The sequence below is a fragment of the Mustela nigripes genome, chromosome 1 (assembly GCF_022355385.1).
Source record: "Mustela nigripes isolate SB6536 chromosome 1, MUSNIG.SB6536, whole genome shotgun sequence".
In the NCBI taxonomy this organism is placed as follows: domain Eukaryota; kingdom Metazoa; phylum Chordata; class Mammalia; order Carnivora; family Mustelidae; genus Mustela; species Mustela nigripes.
Genome location: NC_081557.1, coordinates 209277315 through 209296218, shown reverse-complemented (window position 1 = coordinate 209296218; position 18904 = coordinate 209277315). Strand labels below are relative to the sequence as shown.

General features: G+C 41.0%; 1 protein-coding gene and 1 long non-coding RNA gene across 4 annotated transcripts in view; one reads left to right on the top strand and one right to left on the bottom strand.

Annotated features, from left to right (window-relative positions):
* The window catches only part of LOC132004504 (uncharacterized), a 167941-nt gene that overhangs the window by 44161 nt on the left and 104876 nt on the right, over positions 1-18904 (bottom strand). For 2 of the 3 annotated variants that reach the window (XR_009400526.1, XR_009400527.1), the window contains exon 5: positions 497-2085. The exons of the other annotated variant lie outside the window; for it this stretch is intronic. This is a non-coding gene — a long non-coding RNA (uncharacterized LOC132004504). Of the gene's footprint in view, positions 1-496; positions 2086-18904 lie in introns of those variants that run through there. 3 annotated transcript variants of the gene reach the window in all.
* The window catches only part of CLNK (cytokine dependent hematopoietic cell linker), a 168876-nt gene that overhangs the window by 64735 nt on the left and 85237 nt on the right, over positions 1-18904 (top strand). The window lies entirely within an intron of this gene.

The window sequence follows — 18904 nt, the reverse complement described above, 5'->3', positions numbered from 1 at the left end:
CTCCGGACCCGGATGTTCTTCCCAAAGATACCCCACAACTGACTCCCCACAGTGCCTTCTCTTGGTTCTCACCTTCTCAGCAAGTCCAACCCTGGCCACTGTGGGACCTGCCCATTCATCTTTCTTCCTCTTGTGATTGCTTACCTTCTCTTTCCCCAGGACAGAGAACCTTTTGTGCCTTGTTCTATGGAAGGTAGGAATCCTAGCTTTGTTCACTTACATATATCCCAAGCATAAGAGCAATTCTTGGCCCATAATGTGCACTAAAAAATATTGTTGTATTAATTCTGTTAGAGATTTCCAACTCAAATATTTGTTGAGGATGTATTGTATTCCAAGCTCTGTTTTGTATACATTATCTCATTTAAATTCTCATAGCCTACCCCAACCAGCCTCATACAGGGTCAGGCCAGTGGCTCATGATGGCTACTATTAGTATGCAAAGGAGAAGCCACAGAAAGCTAGCTGTGGAAAGTGTCAGGAAGACCATGGGAGGCCTGTGTTCCACATTTGGGACATGAACCATAAACACAGTGAGAAGCCCATCCGCAACAGAGCAGATGGATGGGGGGAAGTGAAATAGGGTGGGACTGGAGGGGAAACACTGCTGCCAACACTGCTGCAAATTCCCACAGTGGGGAGGCTAGAGCCCAGCCCAGGACCTGGCATCTTGTAGAATCTTCCCCTTTCCCTCTTATTTCCCTTTTCCATCTTGATTTCCCTTTCTTTCTTTGGGCCTTCTGAAGTCAGAATGTGTTGGGCCAGGAAATGGAGGAAAGCATATTATCTTGAGGGACCATACACTCTAGAAGCCCCTCCCGCCATGCAAGCAGGAGGTCCCTCCCTGGCATCCCTGCAGGTACAGGTCAGTTATGTCCCCTTTTACTCTTGAGTTTCCAATGGGTGTATATTAACCAGGCACAAATCAAGCATTTGTTTTGAGGAATTTTTTTTTAAATACACATTTTTTTTTTTAAAGTCCTCTTCTATCCACAGCCAGTAACTTTTAGGCATGTCCATCTATAAATTAAATTCCACTATGAATACCTCTTTGCATGTATAAAAAGGGTAATTCACTGTTGTTATTGTATTTGCTCATTACATACCCTTAGAAGCTACATCCCCTGACAGTCAAGACTGAAGAAAAGAGAGAGAGAGAAAGAGAGAAATCATTTGAAAAGCTGATCTGTAAGACTTCTATTTTTCTTGGTTCATTTGTTTCCTTTTGCTGAATCAAAATTTAAACAAAAAAGCAAGTGGGAATAATGTTTTGTGGGTTTTCTTGAAACTGGACATAAAGGATTCAGGATTATTTTCTTATGGTCTAAATTAAATTATCTTTCTTTTGTCTTTATTTCCTCAAGAAGATTAAAAAGAAAATGAGGAGAAATTATTTACAAGACACACAAAGAGGTTTAATTAAAAGGACAAGCCCTGGGGATGCAAAGGCCAAATGAAATGGACCTTGAGCACCACTGGTGGAGCTAGGAGCTGAGCCAGAACTTTCTCAGTCAGCATCGGTCTAACTCAGGCAGGTCATTCCACTTCTCTGGGTCCAACTTTTCCATTTGTAAGATTAACAGGTTCAAGGTGATGATGTCTGTCCTTATACTCAGGTTCATGCTCTGTAAACCTTTGAGGCTAAAACTGGAAAAAGAAGGAGATAAATTCATACCCCACCCTCCACTCTGTATCTGCAACCTATAGACAGAGATAATCTCTTCGGGAATATTCTGAGTCCATTTTCTGCCTTAATAAACAAGAATGAGTAATTCCTTAAGAGAGTCCTGTCTCTATATAGAGAGCTTCTCATGCACAAATATTTCCTCTGCTGCTATTCTTGGGGGGTAGGTGGCAGTGACAAGAACAGAGTTTTTGTGGTAGATGTGCACACCAGTGGAGACCATGCAGGTAGTAATCTCTGAAAATCCAAGCCTGGTCCATTTCAACAGGGAACCCAGAGCCTTTTTCTGAGTCAGAGGAAGCTAGAGGACAGAGTATAGCCCAAGTGGATCCCAGGAGCCTGAAGAAGGTTCAGAAAGGGGCTACCTCCCAGCCTGGTATAAATCCAGCAGTTAGTCAAAGCTGTGAACAAAAGAAAAATTAGGTTAGAACCAAGTGGACTGTCCTATAATTGTGTAACCATTCAAATCAGAAATAAACAAAAATAGGAAGCCATGGATTTAAAAAAAAAAAAAAAAAGGCAGAGGGATGGGCTCTTGGCTCATCAGCTTGGTTCCCATGCATATGGTTGCCAGCTTCATGAAGGTAGGACCTTCTGTGTCTTGTTCACCTGTGTCCCCAGGCCTAATACAATGTCCAGCACATAATAGCATTGTGGAATACACAAGGGTCTCCTTCCCAATTTCAATTCAGTTCAGTAAAGGACTTGAGTCTAAAAGGACTTTTTTCCCCATGATCATGAGACAGAGCTTCTCAGGAGTTCTCAGTGAGGATGCAGGAGAGGCTTTAAGTCCAGGACAGGATGTGAGGGCTTAGGAAACTTGGCTATCATACACTCAGGTAGAGACAAGCACCATTCTAACTCACAGAGGGACATGGGACTTCTTCCTAGACACGTTTTTTTAAAAGATTTATTTATTTATTTGAGAGAGAGTGAGAGTGCATGTGTGCAAGAGTTGGGGGGAGGGCAGAAGAAGAGACTCTTCAAGCAGGCTCCCCACTGAGTGTGGACCCCCTACACAGGGCCTAACCTCACCACCCAGGAGATCATGATCTGAGCTGAAACCAAGAGCCAGACGCTTAACTGACTGAGCCACCCAGGCATCCCTTCCTAGATACATTTTCAAAAGATGATTGGAAAAGATGGCATCTGTGCTGGGCCCAGAAGAACTGAGAGGCTGATAGTTGTGCAGGTGCAGAAGGAAAAGAGGAAGAGAGGGAAGTGAATCACAGGCGGAGGCGGCAACATGAACAAAGAGTATCTCAAAGAGCTCTATTTGTGACCAGCAGGAGGTTCAGTTTGCCTGAAATGTAGGTTTGTAAAACAAAGCTGTAGAGTTAGAATAATAGCCAAGACAAAAATTGTAGGGACTCCTTGTAGAGAAAGGACTTGATGTTGAGGAGATCAATTAAGGAGCTCTTGTAACGGGGGATTCAGTGAGCACAGGACGCATAAGCTAAGTCATCCTTTTGCCAAGCCATGTAAAGTATGGTGCATATGCACACTCCACTTGTGACATGTTTTTTAAGACTCTGCCGCTAGACTTCCAGCTGCTCTGATTCACCACTATTTAACACAGGGACAAGAAAATGCTCAGGATGCATTTAGTGACAGAGTGCATCATGGACACACCAATCAGTCCTACCCTGACTTTACGCCTATGCCGTGTAACCATCATGGTCCCAGGGTGACTGAGTGGTGTAGGTGAGATAATACAAGGAGGAAGTAAAGGAGTTGGGGCTCAAACCCTAACTCTAACCCTGAAGTTATGTACCCAAGCTACCCTTCCCCTCCAGCTGGCTGTCCAGCAGAGTCACTGTCCAGGATTGTAGCTAAAAACACAACAGATAGGAGACATTGGACAAGACAGAAAGAACCCTCTGAGCAAAGAACCCTCTGAGCAATTCCCTTATAGCTGCTTCAGAATGTAAGTCTGTTCTTTATCTGGGCCATATCCCTCACTTTCTGCTTTGGATGTAGTGTCAGAAAAGGAAGGAACAGCCTCCAGAGTCCTTGGATTGTGATCTCCTGGGGTGCAGAGACTCAGGGAGTACCTTGTTGTGTTCTTGTCTCTGAACAGGGACTGAAACCATGCCTCATCAGCAGTGCTGGCCTCCCCAAAAATGTAGCTTCCAATGGGTTATCTAGGTGTGGGTTCACTGCAACAATCCAGGTGGACAATGAGGTCATGTCCTATAGACAAGGGCTCCCATTGTATCCTCACTAGCAGCTCAAACTCCAGTGTGACTTGGGCACAGAGAGAAAGAGAACATCCCACAGTGGGGGCCACAACAACCAAAGAGGATCTTCTCTCATGGCCTTGCCCCTAGGTCTCCTCCAAAGAAACCAGCTCAAAGCCTTGCTGAGCCCAGAAGGATCCATCAGGACAAAAAGTCTCCTGTGTGCATATCTTTCCTCTGTTCATCAGACACTTGATGTGGTGTACAGTGGAGTCCATTACATGTGGAGTCCATTCAGTGAAGGAACAGGTTTTACATTAAGATTTGTCTCAATATAGAACCTCATTAGCTAGAGGCATGGGTCCTCATTTTGTCATCTATAAAATGAGGACAACATGAATTGCCCTCCTCTAATATGAAGATCTGTTGTGAGGATTAAATTAGATCACCTGCAGTAGTATCTGGCACATGGTAGACACCTACTACCTATTAATTACATATTTTTTCTTCCCTGTGTGTTGAGAGGCACTTTTCAATAACTAAACATTTGAGAAGTATATTAGTCAGTGTTATCCAGGGCATAGAATGAAAAGAATACATGCGTACATACAGAGATTTATTTTAACAACTTTGCCCAAACAATTGTGGGAACTGACAAATCTGAAATCTATATGGCCGGCCAGCAAGTTGGAAACTCATGTAAGAGTTGTGTTGCAATCTTGAATCCAAGTTCTGTGGGGCAGAGCCTGGAAACTCAAACAGGGTTTCCATGTTGCTATCTTGAGCAGAATTCCTTCTCCTTCAGAAAACCTCAGTCTTGGCTCTTAAGGCTTTCAGCTGATTAGGTGAGACCAACCCACACTATGGAAGCTCATCTGCTTTATTCAAAGTCCACTGACTTCAGCATTAATGACATCTGGGATAGGTTCAGTCTGTTAGGTGGCTCAGTCTGTTAGGATTCCCAGATCTTGGTTTCAGCTTAGATCATGACCTCAGGGTTGTGAAATCCAGCCCATGTCAGGCTCTACACTGAGCATAGTGCCTGCTTAAGATTCTTTCTTTCCCTCTCCCTCCACCCCTCCCTCCCCCAGTAGGACACACACTCTTTCTGTCTGTATCTCTCTCTCTCTCTTTCTTAAAAAAAAAAAAAAATATATATATATATATATATATATGATTTTTTAATATATATTTATATAATAGTATATATATATATATGTGTGTGTGTATATATACATATATATATATATATATATATATATATAAAATAGTTAATCACATCTAAAAAATACCTTTTCAACATCTAGACTACTGTTTGACCAGACAAGTGGGCATCATAACCTAGCTAAGTTGACACATAAGATTAACCATTATAAAGGTGTAAATACATGAGGGATAGCAATTAAAACATCTATATATAGTCAACTCATGAGTGGACGACTCTCTCAAATTCCCCTGAAAAGGTTCACCAGCTCAAATCTTAAGGGGCCAGTGAACATGTAGGAAAGTGTAAGATATTCAGGATGAATGATGGGCATCATGAGCTTGAGAGTAAAAACCCCATGTAAATATATTCAAGTTCAAAATTAAAAAAAAAAAGTGGCAAAAATGTCGTACATGCCCTTCAGCTTTCCTGGGTTCAGCAGCGAAGCCCATCATGATATCCAGCTGTAGCACATCAGGTTCCCAAGAAACTCAGCTTTTCCAGATGCTCAAGGAGAGTATTTCTTTATATGTATTTTTATTTTATTTTATATTTTTAGTATTCCAAAATTCATTGTTTATGCACCACACCCAGTGCTCCATGCAATACGTGCCCTCCTTAATACCCACCACCAGGTTCACCCAACCCTCCACCTTCCACCCCTCTAAAACCTTCAATTTCTTTCTCAGAGTCCACAGTCTCTCATGGTTCATCTCCCCCTCTGATTTCCCCCAACTCACTTCTCCTCTCTATCTCCCAATGTCTTCCATGTTATTTCTTATGCTCTACAAGTAAGTGAAACCATATAATTGACTCTCTCTCCTTGACTTATTTCACTCAGCATAATCTCCTCCAGTCCTGTCTATGTTGATACAAAAGTTGGGGTATTCATAGTTTCTGATGCAGGCATAATACTCCATTGCATATATGGACCATATCCTTTTTATCCATTCATCCATTGAAGGGCATCTTGGTTCTTTCCACAGTTTGGCGACTATGGCCATTGCTTCTATGACCATTGGCATACAGATGACCCTTCTTTTCACTACCTCAGTATCTTTGGGGTAAATACCCAATATTGCAATCACAGGGTCTTACATAAAAGATAAGGGGGAGACCTTATCTTTTATGTAAGTCATATAAAAAATTTTAATTTTTTAAGGAATCTCCACATGGTTTTCCAAAGCGGCTGTACCAACTTGCATTCCCACCAAGAGTGTAAGAGGGTTCCCCTTTCTCCACATCCTCTCCAACACGTGTTGTTTCCTATCTTGTTGATTTTGGCCATTCTAACTAGTGTAAGCTGGTATCTCAGTGTGGATTTGATTTGAATCTCCCTGATGGCTAATGATGACGAACATTTTTTCATGTGTCTGTTAGTCACTTGTATGTCTTCTTTGAAGAAGTATCTGTTCATGTCTTCTGCCCATTTTTTGACATGATTATCTTTTTTTGAGTGTTGAGTTTGAGGAGTTCTTTATAGATCTTTGATATCAGCCCTTTGTCTATAGTGTCATTTGCGAATGTCTTCTCCCATTCCATGGGTTGCCTCTTTATTTTGTTGAGTGTTTCCTTTGCTGTGCAGAACCTTTGATCTTGATGAAGTGTCAAAAGCTCATTTTTTCTTTTGGTTTTTTTTTTTTTTTTTTTTTTTGCCTTTGGAGACATGTCTTGAAAGAAGTTGCTGTGGCCAATGTCGAAGAGGTTACTGCCTATGTTCTCCTCTAGGATTGTGATAGATTCATGCCTCATGTTGAGGTCTTTTATCCATTTCAAGTTTATCTTTGTGTGTGGTGTAAGAGAATGGTTGAGTTTCATTCTTCTACACATAGCTCTCCAATTTTCCCAGCACGATTTACTGAAGAGACTCTCTTTTTCCACTGTATATTTTTTCCTACTTTGTCGAACATTAACTATAGAGTTGAGGGTCCATATCTGGGCTCTCTACTCTGTTCCACTGGTCTATGTGTCTGTTTTTGTCCCAGTACCATGCTGTTTTGGTGATCACAGCTTTGTAGTAAAGCTTGAAATCAGGCAACGTGATGCCCCCAGTTTTGTTTTTCTTTTTCAACATTTCCTTAGTAATTCGGGGTCTCTTCTGGTTCCATACAAATTTTAGGATTGTTTGTAATAGCTCTTTGAAATATGCTGGTGGAATTTTGATCGGAATGGCATTGAAAGTATAGATTGCTCTAGGCAGTATAGACATTTTAACAATGCTTATTCTTCCAATTCATGAATATAGAATGTTCTGCCATCTTCTTGTATCTTCTCCAATTTCTTTCATGAGTGTTCTGTAGTTCCTCAAGTACAGATCCTTTACCTCTTTGGTTAGGTTTATTCCCAGGTATCTTATGGCTGTTGGTGCTATAGCAAATGGAATCAATTCTCTAATTTCCCTTTCTGTGTTTTCATTGTTAGTATATAAGAAAGCAACTTATTTCTGTACATTCATTTTGTATCCTGCCACATTACTGAATTGCTGTATGAGTTCTAGTAGCTTGGGGGTAGAGTCTTTTGGGTTTTCCATATAAAGTATCATGTCATCTGCAAAGAGAGAGAATTTGACTTCTTCATTGCCAATTTGAATACATTTTATCTCTTTTTGTTGTCTGATTGCTGTTGCTAGGAATTCCAGTACTATGTTGAGCAAGAGTGGTGAGAGTGGGTATCCTTGTCATGTTCCTGATCTCAAATGAAAGGTTGTCAGCTTTTCCCCATTGAGAATGATATTCGCTGTGGGTTTTTCACACACAGGGAGGGAACATCCCTATACTTTGAATCATTCTAATCAGGAAGGGATGCTGTATCTTGTCAAATGCGTTTTCTGCATCAGTTGAGAGATCCATGTGGTTTTTGTCTCTTCTCTTATTGATTTGTTTTATCACATTGATTTATTTGCAAATGTTGAACCACCCTTGCATCCCATGGATAAATCCCATGGTCATGGTGGATAATCTTTTTAATGTACTGTTGGATCCTATTAGCTAGAATCTTGTTGAGAATACTGGCATATGTATTCATCAGGGATATTGGTCTGAAATTCTCCTTTTTGGTGGGGTCTTTGCATGGTTTGGGGATCAGGGTAATGCTGGCTTCATAAAAAGAGTCTGGAAGTTTTCCTTCTGTTTCTATCTTTTGAAACAGTTTCAGGAGAATAGGTATTATTTATTCTTTCAGTGTTTGGTAGAATTCTCCAGGGAATCTGTCAGGCCCTGGGCTTTTGTTTTTTGGGAGGTTTTTGATCACTGCTTCAATCTCATTACTATATATTGGTCTATTCAGGTTGCCAATTTCTTCCTGATTCGGTTTTGGAAGTTTATAGGTTTCCAGGAATGCATCCATTTCACCTACTTTGCTTAGCTTACTGGCATATAACTGTTGATAATAATTTCTGATGATTGTTTCTATTCCCTTGGTGTTAGTCATGATCTCTCCTTTTTCATTCATAATTTTATTAATTTGGGTCCTTTCGCTTTTCTTTTGGATTAGTTTGGCCAGTGGTTTATCGATCTTATTGATTCTTTCAAAAAACCAGCTTCTAGATTCATTGATATGTTCTACTGTATTTCTGGTTTCTAATTCATTGATCTTTGCTCTAATCTTATTTCCCTTCTTATGTGTGGAGTTGGTTTGATTTGTTGTTGATTCTCCAGTTCTTTAAGGTGTAAAGAGAGCTGGTGTATTCTAGATTTTTCAATTTTTTTGAGGGAGGCTTGTATGGCTATGTATTTCCCCCTAGGACCTCCTTTGCCATATCCCATAGGTTTTGCACCGAAGTGTCTTCATTCTCATTGGTTTCCATGAATTGTTTAAATTCTTCTTTGATTTTCTGGTTGAGCTAAACATTCTTAAGCAGGGTGGTCTTTAGCTTCCAAGTGTTAGAATTCCTTCCAAACTTTTTCTTGTGGTTGAGTTCCAGTTTCAAAGCATTGTGGTCTGGGGATATGCAGGGAATAATCCCAGTCTTTTGTTATTGGTTGAGCTCTGATTTGTGACCCAGTTTGTGATATATTCTGGAGAAACTTCCATGTGTGCTCGAGGAGAATGAGTATTCTGTTGTTTTAGGGTGGAATGTTCTGTATATAGCTATGAGGTTGATCTGGTCCAATGTGTCATTCAATGCTCTTGCTTCTTTATTGATTTTCTGCTTGGATGATCTATTACTGAGAGTGGCATGTTAAGATCCTCTACTATGTTAACATAGTTTTAATTTTTATTTATTTATTTTTCTTTTTAGTGTTCCAGAATTCATTGTTTATGTACCACACCCAGAGCTCCATGCAATACATATGCTTCATAATACCCACCACCAGGCTCACCCAACCCCCCACCATCCACCCCTCTAAAACCTTCAGTTTCTTTCTCAGAGTCCACAATCTCTCATGGTTCATCTCCCCCTCTGATTTCCCCCAACTCACTTCTCCTCTCCATCTCCCAATGTCTTCCCTGTTATTTCTTATGCTCTACAAGTAAGTGAAACCATATGATAATTGACTCTCTCTGCTTGACTTATCTCACTCAGCATAATCTCCTCCAGTCCTGTCCATGTTGATACAAAAGTTGGATATTCATCCTTTCTGATGGAGGCATAATACTCCATTGTATATATGGACCATATTTTCTTTATCCATTCATCTATTGAAGGGCATCTTGGTTCTTTCCACAGTTTGGTAACTGTGGCCATTGCGGCTATGACCATCGGGGTACAGGTGGCCCTTCTTTTCACTACCTCAGTATCTTTGGGGTAAATACCCAATAGTGCAATTGCAGGGTCATAAGGAGCTCTATTTTTAGTTTTTTAAGGAATCTCCACACGGTTTTCCAAAGGGGCTGCACCAACTTGCATTCCCACCAAGAGTGTAAGAGGGTTCTCCTTTCTCCACATCCTCTCCAACACATGTTGTTTATTGTTTTGTTAATTTTGGCCATTCTAACTAGTGTAAACTGGTGTCTCAATGTGGATTTGATTTTCATCTCCCTGATGGCTAATGATAATGAGCATTTTTTCATTTGTCTGTTAGCCATTTGTATGCCTTCTTTGGAGAAGTGTCTGTTCATGTCTTCTGCCCATTTTTTGACATGATTATTTGTTTTCTGTGTGTTGAGTTTGAGGAGTTCTTTATAGATCTTGGATATCAGCCCTTCGTCTAATCCTGTACTATTAATGTATTTGTATCAATATGACTCTTTATCTTGATTAACAGTTGTCTTATGTAGTTGGATGCTCCTGTATTGGGGGCATAAATATTTATAATTGTTAGATATTCTTGGTGGATAGACCCTTGAAGAATGATGTAGTGTCCTCCTTTATCTCTGACTATAGTCTTTAGTTTAAAATCTAATTTGTCAGATATGAGAATCGCTACCAGCTTTCTTTTGCAGCACATTGGCATGAAAGATGCTTCTCCAACCCTTCACTTTTAGTCTGGATGTATCCTTAGTCTTCAGATGGGTCTCTTGTAGACAACATATGGATAGCTCCTGTCATTTTTATCCAATTTTCAACCCTTTGCCCTTTTATGGGAGAGTTTAGGCCATTCATGTTGAGAGTGATTACTGAAAAATACATTTTTATTGATATCATGTTGCCTGTGAAGTCCTTGTTTCTATAGATTGTCTCTATGGATTTCTGTTCTATGACTCTCTTGGGTTCTTTCTTCTTTTCTATTACCCCCCCCCCTTAACATTTCTTATACTGCCAGTTTGGTGGTCACAAACTCTTTTAAACCTTGCAAATCTTGGAAGCTCTTTATCTCTCCATCCATTTTGAATGTCAGCCTTGCTGGAAAAAGTATTCTTGGCTGCATGTTCTTCTCATTTAGTGTCCTGCATATGCCTTGCCAGCCCTTTCTGGTTTGCCAGGTTTCTGTGGACAGGTCTGACATTATTCTGATGGACCTTCCTCTGTACAGAAGGACTCTCTTCCCCATAGCAGCTCTCAAAAGCTCTTATCTAAAATTATGATTCTTCAGTCTCACAATCAAGTGTCTTGAGGTCTTTCTAGATTCATTGATTTTGGGGGGTGGGTGGCCTTTCTGCCTCTAGGACACAAACCCTGGTTCCATTCCCCAGACTGGGAAAATTTTCATGGAGAATTTGTTGAACTATATCCTCTAGTCTTCTTTCTTTCTCCTCACCCTCAGGGATCCCAATAATTCTGACATTGGAATGTTTCATGGCATCATTTATTTCCCTAATTCTGTTCTCATGGCTTCTAACCTGTTTGTTCCAGGCCTCCTCCTGATCCTTTTCCTCTCAGTTTGTCCTCTAGATCATTAATTCTGTCTTCTGCTTCGGTTACCTTAGCTGTTAGAGTATGTAGATTAGATTGGATCTCACTGATACATTTTTAACTTCTTCCCAGGTGGCTTTCACTTCTGCTCTAATCAATTCCATGTTATCACTAATCGTTTTCTCCAACCTAACCATTGCCTGGATAAGTGTTAAGCTGAATTCCTTTTCCAACATACTGTTTATGTCCATATCCAAAAGCTGTGATGGAGAGGGTACAGTCTCTGAACTTTTCCTCTGTTGGGTATTCCTTCTTCTAGTCATTTTGGTGAGAGGTGGTTGAGGGGATGTGTAGCTGAATATATCAACCATGATCCATGCAAGGTGCATGCTGGAATGCTTCTGAGCATTGGAAGTTACCACCAAAGAGAAAGAAAAAAGAAAAAAGAGAGAGAGAGAGAAAGAGAGACACAGGAAAAAAGAGAGAAAGAGAGAGAGAGAGAGAAGCCAGAATGGGCCCCAAAGGTAAAATTTTTAAGGTACACAAACAAAAATGGAGAAATAAAAAGACTGACACAAGTAAATGACAAGAGAAAAAAAGAGAGAGAGAGAGAGAGAAAGAACCGTGCCAAAAAGAACCCCAAGTATAAGATTTATGTAATACCAGAATAAAAACAAATACACAGAAACACTGATTGAAGAAAAGGATGGGATGGTGGTTATAAATCCTCAGTGTGGGCGAGGGAGATTATTTTTATTCTTCTTGGGTGTACCTTGATATCTTTGTTAAGGGACTCAACTTTCCAGAGATAAAGAGGGATTAAAACTGGTTTTTATATAGGGGTAGTATTGATTGGGGAAAGAGGATTACCTTGAAGCTTATCTCTATATGAATTTTTTTTAATAGAAAAGAAAAAGAAAAACACAAGTATATGTATAAAAAAAAGTTCAAGCTAAAAGGTTATTATGGAATATGCTGTATTAAACCTCTAGTTGTAATGGTAACTAGGTTTAAAAAATTAAACAGAACAAGAATAGTGAGAACAAATTAAAAATAAAAGTTATATCTATGAAATATACAGGTTTTAGGGCAATACAAGAAGCTTAATATATTGTTTTCCCCTGATAATAGGGTTTTACAGTTTTACGGGGACCCTGTGGTGGTTGTCCTCTCATTGTTTTGGCTGGATTCCTGGGGGAGGACCCTGCCTCGCATTGTTTTTCAGGCAGTTTTGCTTGGGCTGAGTCCTCCTGCCCCATATCAAGGGGCCAGGTTCTGTGGAAACTATTTTTTCAGGCTTTTGTTCTCTGGAGGGTTTTTTCTGTTTTTTGTGTTTTTTTTGTGTTTTGTTTTGTTTTCCCCTTTGGTGGCTTTTTGCAGCTTTTTGGAGGTTTAATGGAAAGCAAACTGCACCCAGACCTCCTTCTCAGAGAGAAGCCTCAGTCTGCTCCCCTCTGGGTGGTCCAGAACACACAGACTCCCCCTCTGCAAACTCCATCTGCTGAGCCATGCAACCTCCCACAGGCAGTGCACGTCCCCAGCCACTGTCTCAGGGGTCACCCAAAGCATCCACTTGTCTCTGCACCCCTGTCCCACTAAAACTACAAGCAATATTGGTCCAGGGAACCCAAGTCCTGTGGCTACCTTTGTCGGAACTCTGTCTGGGGTCCAGATCTCAGATTGCCACCATGGGAGATCACACTGAGTTCCTTTCAGCCCTGGCTGGGAGAGTCCAGACCCTCCACGGGTCCTAGAGACCATGGGCTAGCACCAGGATGAAGCTTTCTCAGGCGCCAGCGGAGAGTGGGTCAGACCCCAGTCGCACAGTGCACAAAAGTTCTAGAGAGCACAAGCTGGCAGCATCACCAGACTCCCTCATACAGGGGTGGGAATGTGCCCAGCTGAGACATGATGCAAGCCTGCAAGCCCGCAACCCTGGAGACTCTGCCACACTCTGTCTGGCATGGGTGGTCGCTGGCAGTGGCCGTCCTGGGACCATGCGTTTAGGCCCATGCCCATGAACACCCAATTCCATCAGTTACCCCTTAAGATCCTTTTTCCTTTTTGAGTGCTTTTAACCAGACTCCAAGTTAATCCTGGTCCACAATCACAGGACACTCTCATATTGGGGTATTACTTTCCAGTGGGTCACTTCTGTTGGCTCCCTCCTCCTTCTGTTTATCCTCTGATCATTCCCACTCTGCTTTGCCTCTCCACTGGAGTCTTCTATCCCTGTAGAGATCCAGAAATGTAAATCCTACCTCTCAGGCTGGTTTCATGGGTGTTCGGAGTGTTCTGGTAGATAATTAGCTCACTTTAGGGAACTGGTTGAAACAGGGTCTCAACTTCTCCACCATCTTGCCCCTCTCTTCCTCAAGGAGAGCATTTCTTAGGTTTAGAAGAAACTGTGTAGGAATATACCACTTGAAAGAAGTTTGCACATACCACCCACACAGCTTAGGGACCAAGTGTAAGAAACAAAATGGGCACTTCTCACTTGGAAAAGTTGAGACAACTGATGTGGTGACTATTTTAAGGGAGTTAGAAGAACCGCATCCTACTACAAAAAAATGATTGCGGTGGTCTCTCATGAGCAAAAGAGTTAGAGAACCAGTTTATTCTGGTCTTGGCTGGAGCTTTCTGTAATTAGCTGAAAAACCTTCAAAAATTGGCCTGACATTTTCAGAGGTCATAGAAAGTTATAAAATAGGCCACAAAAAGATTTGAGCTGATTTGGTTTTTAGGTTCGCAAAAAATCCTTCCAGACATTACTAAAGTGTCATCTGCACAGTCATGCTTCCACATTGAGTAGACACTAAAATGTGCCCTCCCCCCGATTATCTATCCCCTGGTACTCATGTTCCTCCCTGTGTAGTCCCCTCCCCTGGAATGTGAACAAGAGCTGTGGTTCAAGGAAATGGGTTGTCACTTCTGTTTTTATGTTGCCTAAGATTACAACTTCCTCTTGTCTTCTTGGTTGGCATACTTTGATGCGGTGAGTGGCATGTTGGGGAGGTCCACATGGCAAGGAACTGAGGACAGGCTCCACCCAATGAACGCTAAGGACCTGAGGTCCCTAGCCCAATAGGCCTTAAGAAACTGACTCCTGCCAACAATCATGTGTACTTAGGAGCAGTGGAGCTTTCCAACCCTGGTTGATACCTTGACTGAAGCCTCAAAAAGACTCTAAAACAAAGGACCCAGGAAAGCCATGCCTACATTCCTGATCCACAAATCTGTGAAATAATAAATGTGTTGATTAAGTTATTAAGTTTGTGATAGTATTGATATGCAACAATAGATAACTAATACAGTATGGCACATTTTTTAAGATGGAAACAAAAGGTGATATAACATCTCTAAAGATGTTAAAATAGCAAGTGCATTCTCATCCTTCTGAGGGCATGATAGCAGAAACCAATAGAAGAGAATTGATAATCACAGAAGAATTGATCAATTGTATAGGAGAGAAAATGATCCTGTGGATTTATAAGGGAGGAAAAAAATCCAATGGTTTTTATAAGGGAGTAGAAACTTTCACAGATTGTGTAAAAGAGAAGGAAAGCTCATGGATGCACAAATTAAAGTTAAAGGTGATGCTGGTACAAAGTAGGAGTAACACATAGCATAGTGGAATTCATGGCTCTTGAAGGGTTGTGCTAATGAGTATGAGGTCTTTTGGTTGGGCTGGACTCAAAGTGAGATCCCAGGAGACCCTATAAAATAGCTAGTGCCACCACCCTTTCTAGATAGACTCCTCAAGTCAATGAAGACCTGTGCCATTGTGTGGTGTTCATCTCTCAGGCTGAGAAAAAAGACAACAGAGTGCTGTGCCTATGGAAGTGTTCCAAAGATCTATAGCTAAATTAATGACAGAATAAGGAAAGCAGTAGGTTATGGTGTCCATATTTTCAAAGTCCACATGAGAAACAAATGTCTTATACTTGGAGGTTGAGTGGCAGAAACAGACTGAGCCAAAGAGATCATATCACAGGAACAGACATGACTTGCTCTTTAAGTATATGCTCTATGTAACTTTACTGAAGCATTCAAAGCCATTAACCAGAAACAGCAAGAAAATTCTAGAGTTAAGGCCAATGACATAACCTCTAATGCCTATAAAGTATTGGATTAGATAATGAAGTTGAATTTCCTGCTTTAAAAAAAAGGTAGGGGGGAGACCTGTTGGAATCCAATATTCTATTTACCTGGGAAAATATTGGGCAATTAACTGTCTGCCAAGGAAGCAGTTGTTACACTTAGATTAGATTGGATCCTTCTTGATGACCAGCCAGTACAGCCAAGCTCCCAAAACAAATGGCTGGGTAAAAGACCAAAATGACGGAGGAGCGTAATTGTACTTTCTGTAAAGTCCCTGTCACAAGTAGGTCTCCATTTTTTCTAGCAGATGCTTCTCATTCTCCTAAAGTTAAGGAGAGCTTTATGTTGGTATCCTCAGCTATATGAGATAATAATCACATGCTGGTTGTTCTCAAAAGAAAAATCAGAAAACAAAAAAGAAGCGACCTACAAACAAATTAATAATTAATGCCAGGATTTTGTATCTCTCCAATAAAATAACCTACCATTTTGACCTGGATGAAATATTTTAATTATCAAACTGCACTTCTCAATGTTATTGGTTGTCTACCTTTGGTAATCTTTAGTCATTCTGAGTGAGAATCAGGTCCTAGGTTAAAAAAAAAAAAAATGACCACTAATGTGCAGTTGATATATGAGGGAGGTACTGTAGCTCTGCCTTTTCTTGTTTGTAAAATGGGGATGATGAGATAAATCAGTGACTCAATCAGTTGGCAGAACCTGATTCAAATCCAGATCAAGTACAAGTGTGTGCTCTTTTTTTTTTTCTTTAAGATTTATTTATTTACTTTAGAGGGTGGGGGGAGGGGTCAAGAGAGAATCTTCAAGCAGACTCCAGGCCGGGTATGGAGCCTGACAAAGGGCTCAATCTCATAATGCTGAAATCATGACATGAGCCAGAATCAACAGTGGGACACTTGACTATGCCACCCAGGTGCCCCCTCAAGTGTGTCCTCTTAATTCTGTGTCCACACCATTACCTTTGTGAGGACTGACACCTCTCTGACCTGATAGTCTCCTCCTCAGGGGACAACTGTCCTTAAAATCTTCAGCTTTGTCCCCATCTTTCCTTCCAATTTCCTTTCTCTCCTACTGAAAAATAGAGCCAAGGACCATTTTGACTTTGAGATCTCAGACTTTCCAAAGATTCAGAATGCAATGTGATTTTGTACTAGACTTTGTGAATCTCCACCTAGGTTTCCCTCAACCTTCTTTGTGAATTGCCTTGGTTGGATTTGGCTTACCTTGAACAGCCCACATCCACTGACTGGTCCACCCAGAGGCATGAAAGGCCAGCTCTCCTACCACAGTTCGGGACATTGTGAAGGGCCATCATGACAGCCTCAGAGTACAGCCCATATTGTTCCCTTGCCAATCTTTCCCCTTTTCTCTCCTTCCTTGGGGACTGATCCCAGGAGCTCACCCTAATGCATTTCTTACATGATTCCATTTCAGGGCCTATTTCCTCAGGATCCCAACATCATCAATTCCTTAGGAGACAGAACATGAGTTAAACATGAGATGAAGAAATCCAGTAGAGCTGGGGATAGAGTGGGATAGGTCTCTTTCAGAGAGTTCTGTGAGGACTTCATGGACTAATATGTGTGAAATGCCAAACAATAGCCAGTAAGTTATAAATCCCATGTAAGTTTTGAGTTGTCATTATGATCATTATATAGTGTTACACATTATTACCACTCATAATCTTGGAGTCAACAATCCAGGTGCACAAGTCACTGAAGGATTATGACTTAAGAACAATTTGTGTGATTTCTCAGGAGTCTGCAAGATACCTGTGAATGTATAGAATGGGAAGCTTCTGAAAAAGTTGCACTTGATCTGGAAGTTTATGAAGAGAAGTGTAGTTTCACAACAGAAGAAATGGTAGTGCTTTCTCTGCACTGGTCAGACTGTGACCACCATATTGGGTGTGGCTTAAAGTACAGGAGAAGGTGAGAAATTTGAGAGGAATGACCAGGACAGATTGAAGCAGGTGTCTTTAGCTTTAGATTTTTCCACCTTCCTCCCACCTCCCAGCTCGCCCCATCATTTGTCTGAGAACTACCTTAAGATCCTCATCTATCACTTTGGGGAAGCTTCCCTTGACTACCTTCTCACTTAAAGATTTAACCAGTTTCTTCCTTCTTTTTCCTTCTAGATCATATATGGGTTTTGTTGTTATTTGTTTTTTTTTTTTTTTTTTCTCATTGCACCTATTGTTTTGCCTTAATTTGGATTTGGGTCTAATTTATTTTCTGAAACTTAAGACAGGTTAGATGCTTGTATGTTAGTTTCCTAGGGCTGCCATCATAAATTACCATAAACAGGTGGCTTAAAACAACATAAACTTATTTTCCACAGTTCTGGAACCCAGCAGTTTAAAATCAGCTGGGCTGTGCTTCCTCTAAAGACTCTGCAGGAGAATCCTTCCTTGCCTCTTCCAGACTTGGGTGGTTCCATGGCCCATGGCTCCAGTCTCTGCCTCCATCTTCATGTGGGTCTTCACACAGCCTTCCTTCATGTTCTCTCCTCTCTTCTCAAAAAGCCCTGTCATTGGTTTTAGGGTCGACCGTATTCCCGGACGATTCCATCTCAAGATCCTTAGCAGGATTATATTCTCAAAGAATCTTTTTTCCAAATACATTCACATTCACAGTTCTCAGGAACACATATTATTGGTAGACATCCCTCAACCTACTACAGCATGTATATATTGATTTCACCATGGAACTAGTACACCAGTTCTAAACTGTCAGGTAGGTTAGGTCTACTCAAAAAGCAATGGGAATCATAGAAGTTATATTAAAAAAAAAAAAAAAGGAGAGATCAAGAAAACAAATGTGTGAAGGGATACCAGATGGGTTTTGTTAACTGACCATGCAAGTGGGAGGTAGAGAAAAGAAAATCAAGGACGGCCAGAAGGTGTCGAACCTCAAATGCTGGGAGGAGAATCAAGAAGAGAGGCTGGATGGTGTGGGTGATGTGTTCTTGCTCTTGCTTTGGCAGGATGAGAGATGTTTGGAAGCAGGCTCACCTGCTGGTTCTCTGTGCCTCAGTTTCCCCACAAGCCAGTGGCACTTCTCACTTTTACAGGATGTCCTGAGTTCTCTGGGCAATGAATTAACTTGTGTTGCTTCCCTGGTGGGCACTTGAGTAGGATCAATGACAAGTAATAGAGTAGCAGTTTAAAAATGCTGATGTGATTCATTTTACGACATGGGTGGGACAGGCAGAGTGGCCCACAGAAAGGACAGCTGGTCCCAAATGTTTGAGGCCTTGTAAAATGATGCATATCTACTTAACACTGCTGTAGTAAACAGAACTGTCATTCCTAGGCTCACAGACACAATGGCCAACTTGGGAATGCTGAACCTTCCAAGGTCAGATCTCAATTTAATGCAAAGCAAACAATCTTGACCCACGATTATTAACATTCTTAAGCACATTTTCTGTGACAGACTGAAACTTTATGATTCTTTCAACATTGTACTTTTTTTTTT